This window comes from Chenopodium album, chromosome 9, assembly GCF_948465745.1.
Source record: "Chenopodium album chromosome 9, dcCheAlbu1.1, whole genome shotgun sequence".
In the NCBI taxonomy this organism is placed as follows: domain Eukaryota; kingdom Viridiplantae; phylum Streptophyta; class Magnoliopsida; order Caryophyllales; family Amaranthaceae; genus Chenopodium; species Chenopodium album.
The window spans coordinates 39,334,386-39,355,206 of NC_137842.1; the positions used below are offsets into that span (position 1 = coordinate 39,334,386).

At 35.4% G+C, this 20,821-nt stretch overlaps 2 long non-coding RNA genes across 3 annotated transcripts; both read right to left on the reverse strand.

Moving 5' to 3' along the window:
- Positions 1-769: 769 nt before the first annotated feature.
- LOC145559752 (uncharacterized) lies at positions 770-3,874 on the reverse strand. Of its 2 annotated transcripts, none has more exons than XR_014092924.1 (7): positions 3,744-3,874; positions 3,354-3,652; positions 3,073-3,260; positions 2,852-2,962; positions 2,675-2,759; positions 2,459-2,557; positions 770-913 (listed from the first exon to the last, which is right to left on the reverse strand). It is a non-coding gene; the product is annotated as an uncharacterized LOC145559752 (long non-coding RNA). The 2 variants fall into 2 exon arrangements; XR_014092925.1 differs by having other exon boundaries at positions 771-913; positions 3,073-3,098.
- Positions 3,875-8,743: 4,869 nt separating this feature from the next.
- LOC145559753 (uncharacterized) lies at positions 8,744-12,223 on the reverse strand. Its single transcript, XR_014092926.1, has 3 exons — positions 11,889-12,223; positions 9,655-9,929; positions 8,744-9,081 (listed from the first exon to the last, which is right to left on the reverse strand). It is a non-coding gene; the product is annotated as an uncharacterized LOC145559753 (long non-coding RNA).
- Positions 12,224-20,821: the final 8,598 nt, after the last annotated feature.

A 20,821-nucleotide genomic window follows, 5' to 3' on the forward strand; every position in this document is an offset into this window, starting at 1 on the left:
ACTTCATTAAATATTGAAAATGGCACAAAGGCCAAAATAAGTGTTAACCGGAGTCCCATCCGGTGAAGAAGCAAAAAATAAATTGTTAACCAGTACTACAAAAAAGGCCTTAGAGAACTGTTAGAATAGGCTTTATAGATCGCCTTAGGGGCGTTCTTCTGCTAAGCGATGTATAAAGTATAGAGAACGGGTCGTGTAGGCGTTTTATATAATAACAAATAGAGAACGGTTGTTAGTCACAACCGTTCTCTTTTCCCTTCTTAAATTCGTACACCAAGGAAGGAATACAGAGCGGTTTAGGCCACTTAACCGTTCTATATTGCATTACAATAGAGAACAGTTAAGTTAGATAACAGTTCTCTAATGTTTTTTTTTTAAAAAAAAAAAAATCCGGCCATATGTATTTTATATCGTATTATTCCTGTATTTTAATAATCTAAATTATTTTTGTATTTCATTTTAGACCTGTATTCCTGTTTTATATCTTGTAAATTTATATATCTTGTAAGAAGATCTTCACATTTCATATGTAAAATAAATCCAAGATCCTGTACGTGCAATATAACTTTCTGTATAATAAAATTAACAAAAATATTTCCAGATATGACGAAAGCCATCAAAATATACTTCATATATATAATTTAAAACATCCAACCACAATTACATTGAATCATTCGTACAAAATTTGTTCTATACAAACAAATACGTGAGTTAAATATCAAAAACCTTTCTAGTTAATGTTGATTAAAAAAAAATTGATGCCCCAAAATATACCAATACCATATTGATCTACAATTCACATAAATCATCATCGTCGTCGTTTGGTTAGGTATCCGGTAACATATGAAATCCACCTTTCTCTAAGCTCGTCAATCATTTGTTGAGAATATGTATGAGGAACTTGCTTAAAATACTACAAAACAATGTAAAATACATACATATTAGTTAATAATATACAATAAATTGTTCTACATTTAAGGATATTGCACAATGATAACAAATACATATTAGTCCCTGTGGGGCATGGATAACAAATAAGCCTCAGTTAGTAGTTAAGGGTCGTTAGACACAAGGGCAAAGTCATCAATAGCATGAAGAGCTTGGTCAATCTCCATATTAGTCACTGCCTGAATAAGCAAATTCCTAGCTTGGAGGCTTAAATGACTACCTGCTGTCAAGAAGCTGACTGCCAGTGATGGTTGCAGTGAAACAACAGCTTTTCAGCATTATGATGGCCCCCTGGGTTTTAACTGATGATTAAGTACTGGAAGAGAGTGAAGAGTTTTCTCACCAGGGTTATGATTCTCACTAGGGACATGGTTCTATCAGTCTAGACAACAAGCACCTGTTATCACAAATATCAATCTAGGGTATATATTATGTTTCCCGTCGTTCATTTCATCCCAAAGGACCTCTTCTTTAATTGAATCGTCCTCATTCTAGATTGCTGCAACACGTCTGTCATACATAACTGCTGCCTCCAGAAGGATACCAAAATCTTCATCTGGTGTCCAAGCAGTATGTATTGACAAATCAGCAGTAATACAAAATATCATAAGCTGATCATTCTCAAACTAAGGGGGTTTCTTTCTTTTTCCATCTGAGCCACATTACATTTCACACTCCGGTTTTGCATCCCCAAGATTACCCACGCTTACTCTCATGAGATGAAACATAGGCCAAAGGGAATAGCGTTAAGCATTTTAGTCAACTGTTAGCATCTTTCCTAGCTGTTTTGTAAATAGAATAAAATCCTCTCCAATTACTTCTATTATCAATATGGCACATTGTTGTTTGTTTATGCATTCCTAGACAATGTACAGAACCCAATTACCAGGAAATAAAAAAATACTAAGTACTGAATTTTAAAACTGTTTACAATTACAATCAGGTAATTACAGAACCAAATGTGAATTTAAGAGCCTGTGTCAAGATTATAAAACACCAGTGACCCTCGTGTCTTTATTTAGAGTTAAAACCCTTATAAACCCATATAGATCTTCCTTAATTTTCTTTTCCTATTACGTATTTAGGTGGGTTGGGGGGGGGGGGGTTCCCATGGTATTATTATGGTATAGCAATAGTCAAATACCTCCAATGTTCTCATTTTCTCTGAAAAACCTTCAAATCACAATATGTAAGTTGTAACAATAGTGAGTGTTTTGATCCAAAAATTGATAATTTTTAGAGCTAATCTCAGCATTCGAATTAATCACACCCATACTTTCCCCCCTGAAGCTGAGTATAAAGCCAAATAATTAATCGTTTCAGAAATCATAACCTTCATCCCATGACTTACATCCACAATCACACCCAATTTCCTATCAAAACTAACCCCATTACTTAGGGCCCAACAGTAATTTTAGAGAGCATAATTGTGCAAAAACTACAAATTTTAGAGAGTATAGTCAGATGTGTGCATCAGCTTCTCAAAATACATTCAAACTAAATGTCGTACCTTGTCGGGGATGATCATTTGCCTAGATTTAATTGTCTCAATCATGTAGCGACAAACGTAATATCCACTATCACTAGAGCCATTAGCTTGACGAGGACACTAATACAAACCAAAAAAAAGGGGGGGGGGGGGTTAAATCAAACACCTAGTTATATATAATGTATCAACATATATTATGTACTAAGCATTGCAAAATTATATTAAAGATATAAATACCTCTATGCTTATCCATTTAATGTAAGGTTTCTTCTTTATTTTTGTGATATCCTTTCGATGTTCCGCGCTAAAATTGATCATTGCCCTAAGTAATTATCAAAATATTAGAGTAATAGCATTGAAATACTTTCATAAAAAGAAGTTAACATGTAACAAAATAAGTAATCTAGCACATACTTGTTGATTATTGTTTGAGCAAATTTGGGAGGTTCATCTTTTACTCCCGCGGGATCTAGCCAATGCACCAAACCAACCCATGGACAAATAACAACCAACATCCAATGTCCACTATATTGATTAAAATAATAGAATTCAAATACAATAATGAATGTTTAAAAGGAATTAGAAATAAAACTGATAAAAAATAAAAAATATGTGATAGACTCATATGCACTTACTCCTCATAATACGGGGCAAAGAAGAGCTGATTTTTGTTTTTGGCATCATTACATGAAAATAGCCTAGCTAGATAGTCACATCGATCATCGTCTTTTTCCACAGTTGAGCATACGGGGATATATAGTTGCAATCACAAAATCCATACAACCCTGAGATACCTTATGTATGAACAATCTCACTCATATACCTTGCATATCAAATATTTATTTAAATTTATTAGCTCATTAATCAAAAAGCGTTATAAATTTAACCTAGAAATAGCAAAGGATACAACACTTACATCATTAAAATTGACATGTGTGACGATTTTATCTCTCTTTGGAAGCACCAGTGAAGCATGTCTTCATAATCAAGGGTAATACATTGCTCATTTTGAAACACTCTAGCCAAAACTGTAAAAGATTTGGTTTTACCGCTCGTTTTCATTGCAATAGCCACATCCTTAAATACTCGAACCAAATTAGAAGTCAACTTCAACTTATCAGCATGAGTTATTGTGTACTTTCGAGTGCATGATGATTGTGATGATGGCGAGTGTGGAGATGGTGCAGCGATTTCTTTAGTGACTTGCTTATCAGCCTTGTCATATAATCGCAGGGAAAAAAATCAGCAAAAAAAATTAACAGGTATATAATGTGACAGATAATTATAATTTAAAACTAAATTTTACCTTCTTTATAGGAAAAACCAAGTGAGAAGGCCATATTAAATAATAATTTAAAGTTTGACAAATGAATCTTATCTCCCCTTCAGGACATGGCAGAGGTGCATTTGGGTTGATTTCTTCTTTAACACAAACTCTCCACTTGGGACGGGCTTGAAATGATGCTTGACAACTTCTCCTTCCATCCCAACATACACTTCTCCAATAGCAACTATATCGACCCCTTTGTCACTCTTAATTGCCAAGGAACAAAGACTATCAACTCCCTAAATATGGATTATGGTATTAATAAACTTTTTGTGGATTGATAAGATGTAGTAGTCTATAATTTAACACCATCAGAAGAATCTAGGATATATGTACTTACATCAAACATATAAGTATTATGAAATAATGTTACCTTTGGAAATGGTTGGCCAGTAATGTCTTGTTCATTATTGAGTGCATGCGTTTCCAAATTCTCATTTTCTAGCGCATATTCCTCCTCAGGCCACGCAACATGGTATGGCTCGGGTTAAACCTCACATGCTTGAAAATTCTGCTCTTGGAAGTTGAAACCTCGAACCCCTTGGTCACCTTTGGAGCCAAAGACATCTAAATGATCATCTAACTCTTCACCATCAGAACCACCCTTTTGGACACTTGCTAACTGATGGGTAACTTTGCTTTGCTCTGAGGCAAGTTGGAAGCTATGACCTTGAAGCCAACTGTCACGACCCAAGCCAAGGCCATCTAAACCTTGGCCACCAGATCCACCAGCTTAGATACCCGCTAACTGATGGGCAACTTGGTTTCCATTTGAATCACTAAGTTCTTTCAATTGCTCCGCGTTAACTTGACCACTTGACATTAAGTAAGACAACAACAAATTTTGTGAGTTAACCACATTTTCTAATTTTGATTTGAGACACTTGATATCTGATTGCAATTGACTTTGTGGTAATGGTTTGTTATAGCCAAAGTACAGCTTATTTGTAACACCCAACCCAACGCCCCTAACACAACCACCATGTTCAGGATTCTTTAATTCTCTCGCTAGGATATCATTCCGGCCAGTGGCCTTAATTTCTCCTTGGATTTGTTGAGCCTCCAATGCTTTCTGACATCAATAATAAACAACCTAATTAAGGTAGTGTACTCTATTATAGCCAAATAATTTATTTATTTCAAAAGTAGAAACAAACTCACAATTATTTGAGCTATTTCAAAATCAGCAGGATTGTCAAAGGTCATTGCACCATCTTTTTGTCTGGAATGAGCTCTTATCCAAACCAAATGTCGAGGCACGTCTCTAACTTGCACTCCTTGTTTCGGAAGTTCAGAAGCCTGACAATATAGATAACACAATGCCATTTAACAACTAAAAGTCATCCCTTAATTGATTATTTACTGTTATTCCTAAAAAAGTTCAACAAAAAATCTGACATAATCATTTCAGTTCAGCAGCCTGACAATACATATAACACAACGCCATTTAACAACTAAAAGTCATCCCTTAATTGATTATTTACTGTTATTCCTTAAAAAAATCAATAAAAAATATGACATAATCATTTCTAAACTTATAATCTCTTGTTCATAATACAAGTACCCTTTTCGACCTCCTCGATATCTTGAAGTATTCATTTTCGCCCTCTCTCGATTCTTGTCACTTAGTTCCTTTCAATATAATAATGTATAAACAATTAATTCCCAGTTTTCAAAGGTTTTTTCATAACTATGATTAGTTATGGGCTATAATTCAAAGATTACCTTAAACGCATCATCAGTATATGTTTCAATGAACTTGGTCCAATCAGCTTGTGTTATAAATGGATATATCGAAGGTGGCTTCTTTATAATCACATTTGGATTTACTCCCTTGGTGTCGTACATCCGATCCTTTCTTAATCTGGCCTTGAAAGCTCTCCACCGGATTGAAGCTCTCCTAATACATAATTTATACGTTCTTCTGTCACTATAAATCCTCTCTGCACAATTCATTGACATGCATTAATATGTAATAGGTTTAAAACCATGTAACTCATAAGACAAGAATAATAACAAATGAGTAAAACAGAACATACGTACTACACCAGCAATCTTTATACAAAGATACAATTCATGATCACCTCCATTGAGTGTCAATTAAAAAAAAAAAAACCATGTAATACTATGGGGTTACTTGTATATGTCTAATTTAGAGATCACATTCATGAATCATGATCTGGTTAACACTATAATCACCAAAAAAATCCAAAATACGACTAAAAAACAAAAAATTAAAAATGACAAATTGACGAAAATGGAAGCTGCCATTGGGCTCACCTGATTAGCCTGACACGTGGCATTTACACTATGACAGTACAAAGGTTGATTAAAACAAGGCTATACAATAAATAAAAAAGACTTTGCTTTCATTAGTCAGTTGACTTGGTAAGTAGTCTTGATTCAATTTCCACTTTTCCTATTCATATAAATATTGCACATATTTTGTTATTCTTCATACTTCAACACTTTCATTTGTTAACACTTTCTACTCTCTTTTACAATATCATCATTTTAATTTCTTTCTAAAGTGTGAAATTCTCCAATCAAGCAAAGCAAAAACATAGCAAAAATACAGGTTAGATCTCTTACCTTTTAAATTTGATGCTTTGTCTTTTGTCTAAAGACGACTTTTGTATCTATTAGCGATATTCTTTGCTTTTTTAAGGTCTAAAACCATGTAACTCATAAGACAAGAATAATAACAAATGAGTAAAACAGAACATACGTACTACACCAGCAATCTTTATACAAAGATACAATTCATGATCACCTCCATTGAGTGTCAATTAAAAAAAAAAAAAAAAAAACTACCTGAAAAACAGATCACAACATTCCCTTAAAACAAAATAAAATATATTAAAAAAAAACCCTTGACAGTAAATCCAATTTATGTATGTGCTCAAAACTACCTGTAAAACAGATCACAACAAAAAGGAAAAACCACACTGCTGAAACAACACATTGTATCCAAAGCACTCAAAAACTAAATATTATACAAAATTTTGTATTAAACCGGGTGGTAACTTACTGCTGCAAAGCTGGACTTTTTACACTAAGACGTATGCTGGCTGGCAGAAAAACTCTTAGAGCAGACTACTTCTGTCGGTCAGATAAGAACAGGAGCTTTTACCTCCTTTGTACTTACGATCATTACATCATAGGGGATCAAGTATCGCTTTGACATTTTATCAAGCAATAAATATACTCTTTCTTCTGCAAAAATAGCTATTGAAAGAGGTATAAATTCTTGTAAAAAGAGTTGATCAGCATTTTGTTTTGGCAAGGGAAATTCCCTTTGTTTTGACAGGACACACTTAGCATCACAATTGGCCAAACCACTGTGATAAACTCGGGTCAAGAGCATCCTATACGGGTCTACAAGAGAAGGACAATCGAGCACCAAGACCAACAACAAGGATGGAAGCATCAGGGGAAGTCTCAAGGCAAGGCAATTCCAATTAAGTAGAAGACAAATACAATTAAGAAGAAGAGAAGGAAAGTCAGCAGTTAGTTTTATTATGTTTTAGTATGGTTTTTCCTAATTAAGCTAAGTACTCATATGTAGCAGAAAGGTCAATGTAGACCGTTAGAATGGGTAGTATAAGGATTGTAGTCTAGGAATTAAGGAGTTTTTATCCAGAAATTTGTGAGAAAAATCTTGGGGAGTTGCAACCTCAAGTTGCTAAGGAGAGTGGTGGCCTCAAGCTACTAACTCAAGTAATACTGTAAAACTCTTATCTGTCCAACTATGACCCTCCTTCAAATTGTATAACTTAAGTGAAGCTGATAGCTTTGTGTACTTACACCCTTCATATAAAGGCTTCTCATAATCACTCAATAATTCTTCCATCGCATTGGGATCATCATCTACTCTGTGTACGAATTGACTCGTCATGTCCTCTAATTCGTTACCCTCATCGGTATTATGGCCTTGAGCATCCTTGCTTGTCATTTCTTCCCTTTTTTCACCATGACGATGCCAACAAGTATATGTTCTATCAAATTGCCTTTTACTCAAATGATTAAGTATCACATCAGCTTTGTGATACATAAGATTATGGCAGATGTAACAAGGACATGGCAATTTATCACGCCCTTTACTATTATTTTCCAAAGCGAATTTAATAAATTCCATAACTCCAGCTTCATATTTTGGATCCCCTAATTTTTTTTGTTGTTATCCAAGTTCGGTCCATATCTACAATCTAGGAAGTTAAAAATAAAAATAAACACACTCAAATCACAAACATAACTGCACTTGCTATATACTTATGGATATAATTTTAACATACACTACCATAGTTAATGCCTACAACAATGTAAATAAAAACAAGCTAATAAACTTAGCTTTACATGTAAATAACAATTTATTTAAGCTCTTTAATTACTAAAGTATAAGAATCTATTTTATTAGTGCAAATGAATGATACAATATTATAATGTGTTTTCATATACACTAGTGGAAAAAAGCCTATCCGTAACGGGCAAAAATAGGCTTTTCGTAACGGGCAGCGGGCGTTACGAATACCGCCGTTACGAATAGAAATATTATTTGTAACGGGCACTTGTCCGTTACGAATAACTAGTTATTTGTAACGGGCAGGTTAAGTGCCCGTTACGAATAGCCAGGTATTTGTAACGGGCAGGTTAAGTGCCCGTTACGAATAATCAGGTATTTGTAACGGACAAGTTGACTGCCCGTTACGAATAGTCAGGTATTTGTAACGGACAGGTTGACTGCCAGTTACAAATAGCCAGTTATTTGTAACGGACACTTTGACTGCCCGTTACGAATAATGTCTTGAAAAATTAAAATATTAGGGGTATTTGTAACAGGCACAAAGGTGCTTGTTACAAATACCCCTTTTCCTTTTCCATTCACATCTCAAATTATCATTTATAATAATTAACAAACAAAAACCCAAATACTGATTTCCATGCCACAAAGGCACACAAATATTATCAAAATATGGCACACCAAATTTTAAATTTACATCTCAAAAAATTTGTAGAATCTTGTAAAATTAAAAATGCTAATGATAATAAATCCGCGAACAAAATGGAATACGAAAAAACAGCTGGCCAAGAGCATACTAGCAGTAGCAACAACAATGTTCGGAGGAAGTGACATCTAGTTAGCCACAACAGCAGCATCCTAAAGCAACAGTATCAGTGCAACTAAGGAGCAGCCACCAAGGGCAGCAGCAGCAACCCGTCTAAGTTACAAGAATCACATTCTTATCTGCCTCAGGTCATTACTAAGGCTTTCTTCCCGACACATTATGGAAGTTATTAGCAAAATCTCCAGTAGGTTCTGCAGCATATAAGCTGGTGTTAGAGAACAATATGATTAGAAAAGATAATTTCATTTTATTATCCTTTCACATTCATAAAAGTTGAAGCAAAAAAACGTTAATAAAAAGAATTTACAGCTTATTTGATGATTTGATAAGTGGTCATCAATCATTGACACGATAATAAATTCCCAGACTAAATAATGATCATATTAGACATTGGTTGACCAAAGCTAACAAATTTTTTTTAAAAAACAGAGGGAGTACTACTTTCTAAAATATTCAACAGGGTGGGAAGGGAGAGAAAAGCATACGATTAGATGTTGGCTCACACAAGAATCAGTCGAGAAATGAATGGGTTAAAAAAAACTAAATCATTGGAAATCATTGAGTTAGAATCTAGTATAACACCCTACCTATGTCAAAAACGTATCCAACACTGAACACCATCAAAACTAAGCAATTAAAAACATCAAGCAATGCACATCAGAAAACAATCAATAATTGCAATTAAAATGTAACAAGGGATTCAAATATGATACTTAATATGCCTCTGATAAGCACCCTAGCATGGTGAACAAACTTGGCCATACCATACTTGATGATGAGGGTCTGAAGACACATCTCCAAGAAGTTCTCAACGGTAAGAGACAACATGTAATCTGGCTTGTTTTGTCCTTCATCCAATAGCCCGTACCTGTTTATCCTCCTCAAAAGAGCTTCTCCCTCAAAGACACGACGAGGGTTCTTCTCATCTAGAGTAAGAAGATGCCTAGCAGCATTACAGATACGGCTCAAAGCATGGTGAACTCAGCATCCAGTCACTCCTTCTCATAAGGATGACGTGGCTTCTTAAATTTCTTCCCACCTGTACACCATCCATTTCACAAAATCATCACTAATAATTCAACTATATACTAAATTCCTCCCTAAAATCTCAAATATAGCATGAATTATGATAATTAAACAAAACCCACTACTTTTTTTTTTAACTTAATTAGATGAACAAACCAGCAGAAGCTATCAATTTGCAACATTACATATATAAAACAGATCATTACCCTAACATGATAAACCATAAAATTCCAAATAAAGTAAAATTTACAAACTTTACAACAAAAACAAGGACAGATTTGGAACATGTAGTGAATGGGAAGTGAAATTTGCATTAATTGTTTCCGGGATCTATTACTTCTTGTGTCTCTGTTGTGCTTTTACAGATGCAATCAGGCACATGATGAATTGGTGGTTTCGCATATTAATGACATAACAAGTTGCCACAAACATCAGCCTGCTATACAACATTTCTCTAATAATAAATCAAATAACATGTTCAAGAACCAAATAATAATCTATAAATTACAGATAGCCAGCTAATGGATGGAGCCTGTACTATTTGTAGCACACGGTTTTAAATTATTACATTGCAATATATTTTAAATCTTCTGATATAATATCTCTAAAATTAGTCCAAATTTGGTAGGTTTTGAAAATGACAGCAGCAAATCTCAAAAAAAAATCTTCTCTTTAGAGGTGAATAAGCAACATATTAAGTTAAAACCGAGTTAAACCTGCAATCCTGCAAAAGGCTAATGATTAGCTGAGTTGAAGTTGAGGTTCTGCTATCTCTATGGCTGGCATTGAAAGAACTGTCCTGAAGGGAATACAGAATCCCAGCAGTCAATTACCTCTGCATTTGGAAGTTGACGAAACACCTCAATTTTCATCAGTCAACCAAGTAAGGCTGAAGGTAATTGCTGCTATTTTCTTAATTAAATTTAGTGAATGTTTTCTACATATTTTGTCACTCAAAGTTTATAGAGAACCTCGCAAATCTGTTTGTCTAGTGTCTACTTGGTATAGATACATCATATTGGTTTGTTTGAGTCCATAGAATTCTTTTACAAAGAGTTAATTATTCCGTGACATTCGAATGTATTTTAGTATATTTGTTGCGTATGACATACTTGGACATTTACTCTGATTAGAGAGCAAAAAAGAAAATAAGTGGTAAAATCTAACATCTCTGGTGCTTTGTATTCTCCCCAGCCTAAAGTATCAAAGTTCGATTCATGGGAGAGTGAAGAAAACTGCTCAGTTTACTTTGACAATGCAGGAAAAAAGAAGAATAATAGTAGACTGGTGATAAATCCAGGTGACCCTCAAGATGGAGACCCAAGAGCAGATCCGGAGGAGCAGCAATTTGAAGTCCCCCTGTTAGCTCTAGATCCTCCTGCACTAGCTAAATCAGAAGCGCGGTCTAAGGTGGTGCCACAGTTTGGTTTTTTGGGAGGGTGAAGGTGAAGCTGGTTATAGCCGGTGGTGGTTTGTCAATGTTTGGATGAAAATTAAGAATTGGGTCGTGAACAGATACAAATCCCTCATATATAAAAAAGATCATTACCCTAACATGATAAACCATAAAATTCCAAATAAAGTAAAATTTACAAACTTTACAACAAAAACAAGGACTCGAAACACAAAATCACAAACACTGAAAATTCAGTTTATCAATCAATCAATTCAAAATTTCCTAACTGATTTCAACTGTTTAAATTAATTAATCCAGTAAAAACAGAGATAGAGCACAACAAATAGATCAAAATCAATGAAATAAAAAAGAACTAATTAAATAAAAAAAATTAAAAAAAAACCCAGGTGATTTCAAATGTTTAAATTAACTAATATACAGAACAAAATATCCAGCAAAATTAACACAAACCCATCAATCATCCAAATCAAGTCACACAAATTAAGATCAAACAAACCCGTATATTAAAAAAATCAAACATAAAAAATAATAATCAGTAAATTGAAAAATTGGTACCTAGGGTTAGTGAAAGAGAGGCGGCGAGAATTGCGGGCGAGATTAAGGAGAAGCGGAGAAGGAGGGAGGCGGAAGGCGGTGGAAGGGCGGATTGAAGGAGATCCGGCGCAACCCCCGTCTATTTAACCATTTTTCTCTCTCGGCGGATTGAAGGAGATCCGGCGGAAGGCTGTTTTTCTCCAATGGAAGGGGAAGATTGATGTCCTGATTTTGAAATGAGAAGAGAGAAGGCCTGAGATTGATGGGGAAGATTGTTGAATTACGGGGAGGAGAGAAGAGGAGAGGAGAGGGAGAGAGGGAGTGATGGACTGATGAGAGAGAAAGAGGCGAATGACGGCACAGTTTGGGCATTTGGGTGAAACCCTAAAAAGCCAAATACTGGGCTCCTCTTATTTATTGGGCCAAGTTTGGACATTTGTAACGGGCACAATATGCCTGTTACGTGTAATATAATATCCGTAACGGGCAAAATAGTGTCCGTTACGAATACTTATTTATTTGTAACGGGCACTAATTTGTCCGTTACAATTAGATACGTATTCGTAACGGACATTATTTTGCCCGTTACGAATAAATAAGTATTCATAACGGACACTATTTTGCCCGTTACGAATATCTTAATTGTAACGGGCAAAGCTTTGCCCGTTATGAATAGCCTGTTACGAATGAGATTTTTTCCACTAGTGTAATGTAATTATTGGACCACCTCATAATCTGTTTGTTCATTAGTTTCTTTAATTAGAAATAAGCTTTGTTATACAAACTACTTATCAAGTCAATTATGCCCAACATTGTTCAATAGTTAAAGAAGGCCCCACCTTTACCATTATTTAATATACATGCAACATCCCCATAAAAAGCCACAAATTTGAGATATTATTATTATTATTACTACTAGTATTATAAATAATTCAGTACCACAATTATGACTCCCATCTCTTCTCTCTTTTCTCTTCACAATTAGAGACACAATTTCCACAAAAACACTGCACACCATTTACCATTTTCTTACTAGTAGAATATTTAGCCCCCCTTCTTTGTTTTGCTTTCTTCTTACCATTTTCTGTTCCATTGGGCATCAAACTCTATATCTAATTATGTATGACCTTAAAAACCAAAACATTTTGTTTTTAAACAAACCTCATTCACAAAATGGGCTCACCCATATCCTCATCAATTTTACCAACAACATATATTATCTCACTAAACCAAATCAAAAAATTGTATGTTTATCTCACTGTTTTAAGTCCTATCTTTTTGTTCCTTTTTTAAAAAAAAAAAAAAAAAAAACAAAATCTGATTAGGGTTCTAAATTGAAATTAGGTAAGATTAATTTGGCTGAAATAATTTTGATTACAATTGAAATAACAGTAAATTCGACAAATATAAGGGTAATTTGATTGAACTTAATGCAATAATTCGGCTTAAAAATTTACATGCAAACAATCGATGAATTAATCCCAAAAACAAGAACTTTGAAGTTTTTTTCAATCACCTAAAATTCGAATTCTACGAATTTACTTATGTTTCCTTCATAATTTGTATGATTCATGCAATCAGATTGACAATTATTATAATCCAATTACTTTACCACAACAAAAATTCGAACAAAAAAAAAAACAAAAAAATAAATAAATTTGAGCCTACCTCAATTTACTGCAGGTGGCTTAGCAGACAAGTGTGGTACGCCGGTACTGCAGATAGACGGGGAGCGGCGGTGGAGACGCGGTGGAGCGGCGGTGGAGTAAGCGGTTGATGAAGATTTTTCTATGGATGTTTGATGGAGGTTTCACTTTTTGATGAAAATGAAATTGATGCGGGGTGAAGGTTACACCCCTTAACGATCCAGGAGATCGTTAACTCCAATAGGTTTGGAACCATGACTGGTGTTCGGGGATGAAGGTACAAATCAAACCTAAAGAACCTACCCTAATAATAGGCATCTACTTTATTCTTCTTGTATTCATGTGCGCTTTCTGACTAACATGCAATCAATAAGTTTACCCCTAAACCTGTTTATCTATGTTGGTTGAATATTAATGCACAAACAAACCTATTATTGGCGATTACTTGAATTATAATCATATTAACCCTAAACAAGATTATTAATCATCTTATTAAGCGTGTTTACAAGAACTAATTCCCTTTAAACATGCATAAAAGGCGTGATCAAGCAATAACAATAAATATAATCAAGCAACATAATAATCATCACAATAATTATAACAATTATAATAATAATCATGTTAAAGCATAATAATAGCAAGATCCTAGGCATGATACTAACAAGATTAATAACAAACCCTATCATGCCAATAAGCAATAAAAATTAAAGCTTTAACCCTAAAATGACACTAACATGCTATTAGGAAGAAATAGAAAGCATCTCCGGAATTACAATTGTCATATTTGATATTATAAATCATAGTTATTACTCTAAACATGATTCTAGGAATCATAATAACAATCTAAACATGATTTCTATATCATAATATCAATAAAATCAATTAAAGCACTTACTTGGATGTCTCGTATCTCTTTCTAATAACAAAATACACACGTTAGTAACTTCAAGGAAAATAATAAACAAACAATTAAATTAAATAATTGAAAGAGAGATTTGGGACTAAACCCTCATAAATTAAAACCTTTCACGTCTAGGGCGAAGGCAACTTCAAACTTGGCTAGGTGTTTCTAGATCTTGTGAATGCGGAATTTTGTATGCAAAAGGCTAGTTTAGAAAAGAGAGAGTGGGAGAGAAAAATCAAGAGATTCTTGATGAGAGTTGGTGATAGAGAGAATTGATGATGGAAAACGGAGGTTTTAGGAGGCTATTTATATCAAAAATCAGCCGAATATGATAAAAAACGAATCAGAGTTTCGAAAAGAATAAAACACGACTGCAGCGCCAAACACGCGCCTGTCGCCAAACACTGGAGTGCAGCGCCTAACGCCAGGCCTGGCGCCAGACGCCAGGTCTGTCGCCACACGCTGGTCCTGTCGCCAGACGCTGGAAATAAATTTCCACGCGTTTTCTTTTTTTAATAAAATTTCTCTGTACGAGAGGGTAAAATCGTATTTTCCTTAAAAACACTTCTTTATTCTGATTAAAACTCTTAAAAGTCAACTAAAGACAATTTATCAATGCTAATTAACTTAGGAATGAAAAGAACCTTCTAGAAGAATCTAGAATACTATAATAAATTCTAATTGCATTAGGAATGATAAACCAATATTAGGCCCTCCTCTAGATCATTGGGCCGCATTTAAATATCAAACCGGGCCTAGTTTAGTAATTCTGCCATAACTTCCTCATTATTCATCGGAATTGGGCTTATAATATATCGTTGGAAAGCTCTTTTCGAACCCCATTCAACTACACCATTATTGGACCCATATCATGGACCAAACTAAAATAGAATTCATGTATTATAAATAGGGTAAGAAAAGAAATATTATCAAAAACAGAAAGGAGAGATAATTTAATAAAAACATCCTCATCACTAGACTTTTCGCACTTTTGCTTTGTTTGATAATCAATGACATGAAAGGTATTCATCAATGGGTTTAGTTTTGGGGAGACACATTTGGGTGTCTACAGAAGCCCCCACTTTGACTGAGTTTGGAGAAATGCAAGTTTCGAAAACAAAAGTCAAAGTATCGATAGGGACGGAGAATGATCCAGAACGTTCTGCGGTCCTAAATCATTCTTGTAACGCCGATACCTGCAAAACTAGCATTAGTTAAACAGATAAAAGAGTTAAGAAACGCGTATCTTGCACCGTCGAGCACACGTCTCTAGAGGTAACCGATTTGTTGATGTTTGCTGTTGTGACAACTTTCCAAAAGCTAGGGAACACCATCTTGCTGTTTTAATGTTCACTTGTCTCTGAACAATGGAGCTTTTTTTATATATGTTCACGCATCTCTAAACAATGGAGCTTTTTTCTTGAATCATAGTGACAACCTTCCCAATCATAGCAAAAGTCGCCGAAGACCGCCTCATCACAAACCGCTCTTCTCAAATTTTGGTGACAACCTCCACAATCTTAGCGAATGCCGTCGAAGACCGCCCATCTCATGCTATCTTCTCAAATCTTGGTGATAACCTCCACAATCTTAGCGAATGCCGTCGAAGACCGCCCATCTCGTGCTATCTTCTCAAATCTTGGTGACAACCTCCATAATCTTAGCGAATGCCGTCGAAGACCACCCATCTCGTGCTATCTTCTCAAATCTTGGTGACAACCTCCACAATCTTAGCGAATGCCGTCGAAGACCGCCCATCTCGTGATATCTTCTGAAATCTTGGTGACAACCTCCACAATCTTAGCGAATGCTGTCGGAGGCTGCTTCATCTTGAATCGTTCTTTTCTCAAATCAAATAATAACCTCCTCAATCATAGTGAAAGCTATTGAAGTTTTCTTTATCTCAAACCATCCTTCTCAAATCCAAGCGAGAGACTCTTTTTTAATCTTAAAACCCCCTTGTTGAAAGCTTCGTCATCTTAAATCTCCAAATCAACCCTTCCATTTTGGAAAATCTTTTTCAAGAACCATATCAGCGATTCTTAAAAGCTTCAAATTGATTTGTAAAAATCTTCCATCATAAGAATTCTTTGTGAACCATTATGTTGGTGCTTTTGAATTGTGAACCTACATGTCGGTGCTTCTATTTCTTTATGAACCATTATGTTGGTGCCTTTGCAATGAGCCAGCGTTTAGGCGCTTTAAGCCAAGTGAGACGATCTTTCGTCAAGTCGATCACTTGTTTGTGATTGTAATCAAACCGACTACTTAATCATGTCAAATTGCTTATAGGGACTAACTGGCGTACCAAGGAACCCGAAATTGCTGTATGAGGTCCGCATAATCCAATATGGGGGCCACACATTGTGTCGTCGCATCAGCGCCTGCTGAAAGACTCTGGCACCGCACTTTGTTTATGTCGCCGGGCGACAGATGTTGTTGCAAGACGCCAGCCTTGTCATCTGGCGCTGGAATCGGATCTTCCTTATTTTGCCATTGCCGCTGCTGTTCGTTGCTCGGTTTCGTTTCGAACTTTGAACTTGGTCGTCTCCTTTCAACTAAATCTGCTCAAATCTTTTGTAAATTAAAGCTCTTCATCTCCAATTTTCTAATCCATGTAATTTTTCTCAAACTCCTTTCATCTTGGAAGAGTCTCATGTGGCGTATTTGCGGTTTTTCGAAAAAATCCGAGAATATTCTTGCTTGCTGGGATGCACCTGCATTTATATTTTTGACTATAGGACTTTGCTAATCTTTCTTTAGGGTTGACCTAAGACTTAGTGTTGCTTGACTTATTGACTTGTCATGACTCAAGGTAAGACGACTCACCTCATGTGACTCATGTGTGCATAGTGTTGACTCAATGTGATAACACGACATTACTCAATGTGTACATGACTCGTGTGTGCATTGTAATGTGATCGTGCGACTCGAAAATGCAAAAAAGAAAAAATTTTCCGTGCAAAAATATTCCGTCATTTTTGTGGAGGGTACCGACTTTCTCCCAAAAAAGAAAGACGCGAAAAAAGAATCAAAGTGTTTGATGGTGCATGTTGAATGAGGTTAGTCAAATGTTGTTTGATACTATCTCTCAAGGTGCAAGGATTAATTCATCCTAGGCTATCTTGGTTGACTTGATAATGAAAGTATTAGGTAACTTAAGCGCGGAGGCTAAGTACTTCATACTTTGTGATGCAATGATGATTGATGTTGATATGACAAGGCATGCTTCAGCGTTGTGTTAAGATTTCATGAAAAAGGGTTCCTAAGGGAAGTATATTTGGTCATGTATCTGTGCAGTGTTTGATAGTGACACTAAATGTAGGCCGCAAGAGCTAAGTGTGTGGAAAGATATTATTTTGAGAAGAGCCAAAAAATGGTGACTCTTAGGCTAGGTAGGCTAACAATGTAGGGATCAAGCCCCCAAGTCTAGCTCTGAATGAATAGGGATGAGCATAGGAAATCCCTTGATATGATCAATTATGAATGTAAATATGAATGCATTTTTTATTACGGCCGCACCTCGGTGTGAGGTTGCCTACGTATCCGTTGAGAATAAGGCCGAACGTAGCTCTAGCAGAACCTCGCACAAGTGTGTGTATACCTCAAAAAGGTCTTTTTAAGGGTTGTAACATAGTTAGGCTAAAGGTTGAAGAAGAAGGGGATAAAAGGCTCAAGACCCTAGATAAGCCCCCAAGGTGTGCAACTTTGCTTTTTGAATATTTGTATTTTCATGCTTGAGGTTTCTCACTCTTTTTTAGCTCTTGTTTTTTGCTTTATTTATTTTATTTTTATAAGTGTGGACAATCCCGATCATGCGGTATATCACTCACTTGGAATTCATGTTTCTCAGGCACGGTACCAAGCACTCGATAAGAAACGCAATCCGAGACGCGTTCTTATCAAAGATATTTTCATATCAAAGACATTGGAACACTTTCCCTTTTGTACACTTTTATTATTATTATTATTATTATTATTATTATTATTAGTTTTTATTTTTTTTGCTATTTTAATCTTTAGAAGTCACTCAAGCTTTTTATGAAATTGAAAATTTCATAAGTTGCACACAATCCCATCCCAAAGTTAGGTAGATATGGGTTGAAAAAAGAAAGGTCTATCGTTAGACGAGGCTCAAAGTGGTTTACCAAAAAAAGGATTACATATTTGAAGGGTGATAGGTGATATGATGTGGCTACAAGGGGTGCCTCAAATCATTGGTATACCTTGTGTTTAGTTCGGCATGGATTCTTTTTTTTTTTTTTTTTTTTTTTTTTATTTTTTTTATGCAATGTAATGAAATGATCATATGCAAGAAAATAAGTGCTCATTTTATTAAAGGAGAAGAAATAATGATCTTACAAGATAAATCTAAGGAGAATAAAAAGATGTCTATGCTAGACTTATTGGGGAAAGGGATAAATAAAAGAAAAACAAAAAGGGAGGTCACGAAATCTTGACGTTGAAGCTAACCTCTTGTCTTGTGTCGTCGTTTGCTTCATCATCACTCGATCTTCTTGTTAAATGGTGGCATGGGAAGCTTGTTATTATCAATCAAATGTTGGATAGCCTCCTTTAGCGTCCAAAAGCTCTCAGTGGTATGACCCTTTCCTTGATGATATTTTCAATGTGCATCTGAATTCCAACTAGGCAATCTCTTTTCAGGTGCGGGGTCTTGAATAGGTCCAATGGGAGTAATGAGTCCCTTAGCATGGAGTCGATCGAAGGCAGTATCGTAGCTCATCCCAATGGGGGTGAAGTCTTTCCTTAGTTGCTTCTTAAATCTTTGGTTATCATTGGCTAAAACTTCACTGAGATCAAAGGTACTAACATTGTTACTAGAGTGGGCGTTTTCGGAGGAAGAAGGATTGTCATTCTTCTTTCCTTTCCAGCCACTGTGGTTGCTATTGTTAGTAGCTTTTTGCTTCGCGAGGTCATCTTCGATCTCGATGCCTATGTCATAGACGACCTTGAAACTATTCAAGTTGTGTTGATATTTTAAGTGCTTTGAATACTTTTCTTGTCAATTTTTGATGAACATCCTCACAGATTCTTTTTCGGAGGGCACCTCAATCATTTTAGCAGAAGTTTCCCTCCACTTATTGAAAAAAGAGGTAATGCCTTCATTCTCTTTTTGTCTTAGCATCTCAAGTTGTTTATAATCGGTTTCGACTTAAATATTGCATTTATACCTATCAATGAAAGCGTTTACAATAGCATCCCAAGTAGAAGTTTTCTCTTTATCAAGAGAAAAGAACCATTGTTGACAAACGGTTTCAAGAGATAAGGAAAACAAGGAATGAAAGACTTTCCTATCAATCCCCTTAATGTTCATTATAGTTTCAAAGGCTCTTAAGTGAAGATAAGGATTATCTGTTGCCTTGAATTTAGGGATGTTAGTGGCATTGAACTTCTGTGGAAGAAGCTCCTTGTCCACTGAGACCCCTTGTGAGCTGATGCCCTGGAATTTATAGTCACTAGATAGCTTGCTCAAGATCTCTTGCATAAGCTTCATTTGTTGTTGCTTGACAGGGTCATGAATTTTGAGGGTTAAAGCCTTCAACGCCTCAGTCACGTCAACCATTTGCTTCTTAAGCTCATTGACTTCTTCTTGACTTGCCATTATTTTCTTAGCTTTTCTTTTCGGACTCACTGGTTTATCAAAAAGTTGAACTTGAATGAAGGTGTTGTCCTTGATTAATCACCCTTCTCTCCTTGACCAAGTACTGTGGAAAGGGAAATTAAGGATATTCTTTGTTATTTATTTGACTCAAACTCTATTCAACATGCAATAGATGGAAGGAGTTTGGAAGAATGAATATTGTGATATGAAGGAATCATGCAGACGGGGAGATATGAAAAAATTAGGAATAGAATGTACCCCCAACTCAATGATGGAAAAAACCAAATCATGCATGAACCTAAGACATGGTCATAGTGACATATACACAAAGTGTGTGCTAAGACTAGTGAGTTTAGGTAACATGTTAAGACTCGTATCATGACCATGTGGCTAGAATATGTGACTAGACTCGAACAAAGACTAAGTTAAGACCTCACGTATATGCATTAAACCGGACAGGCTGTGGTCGTTTAGTCATAACTTTTGATCAGTAACTCTGATTGGGATGAAACGAACGCCAAATTAAAGATAAAACTCGAGGCTTTAGATCTAGAGATTGTACAACTCGTAGTTCTTCCTAGAACTCCGGATATGACAAAAACAAGTTGACGCTTGTGCAGTATACGGGAATAAAAATCTGAGTTGACTTAAAGGGACTATGACTCAATTTTAGACATATTTATTAGCTCAAGTTAATTAATTAAGCAAAGTCTTTTAGTCATTAATTAGTTTATTAAGACTTATTTACAAACACAAGTCAAATTAAACGGTTATTTTAGTC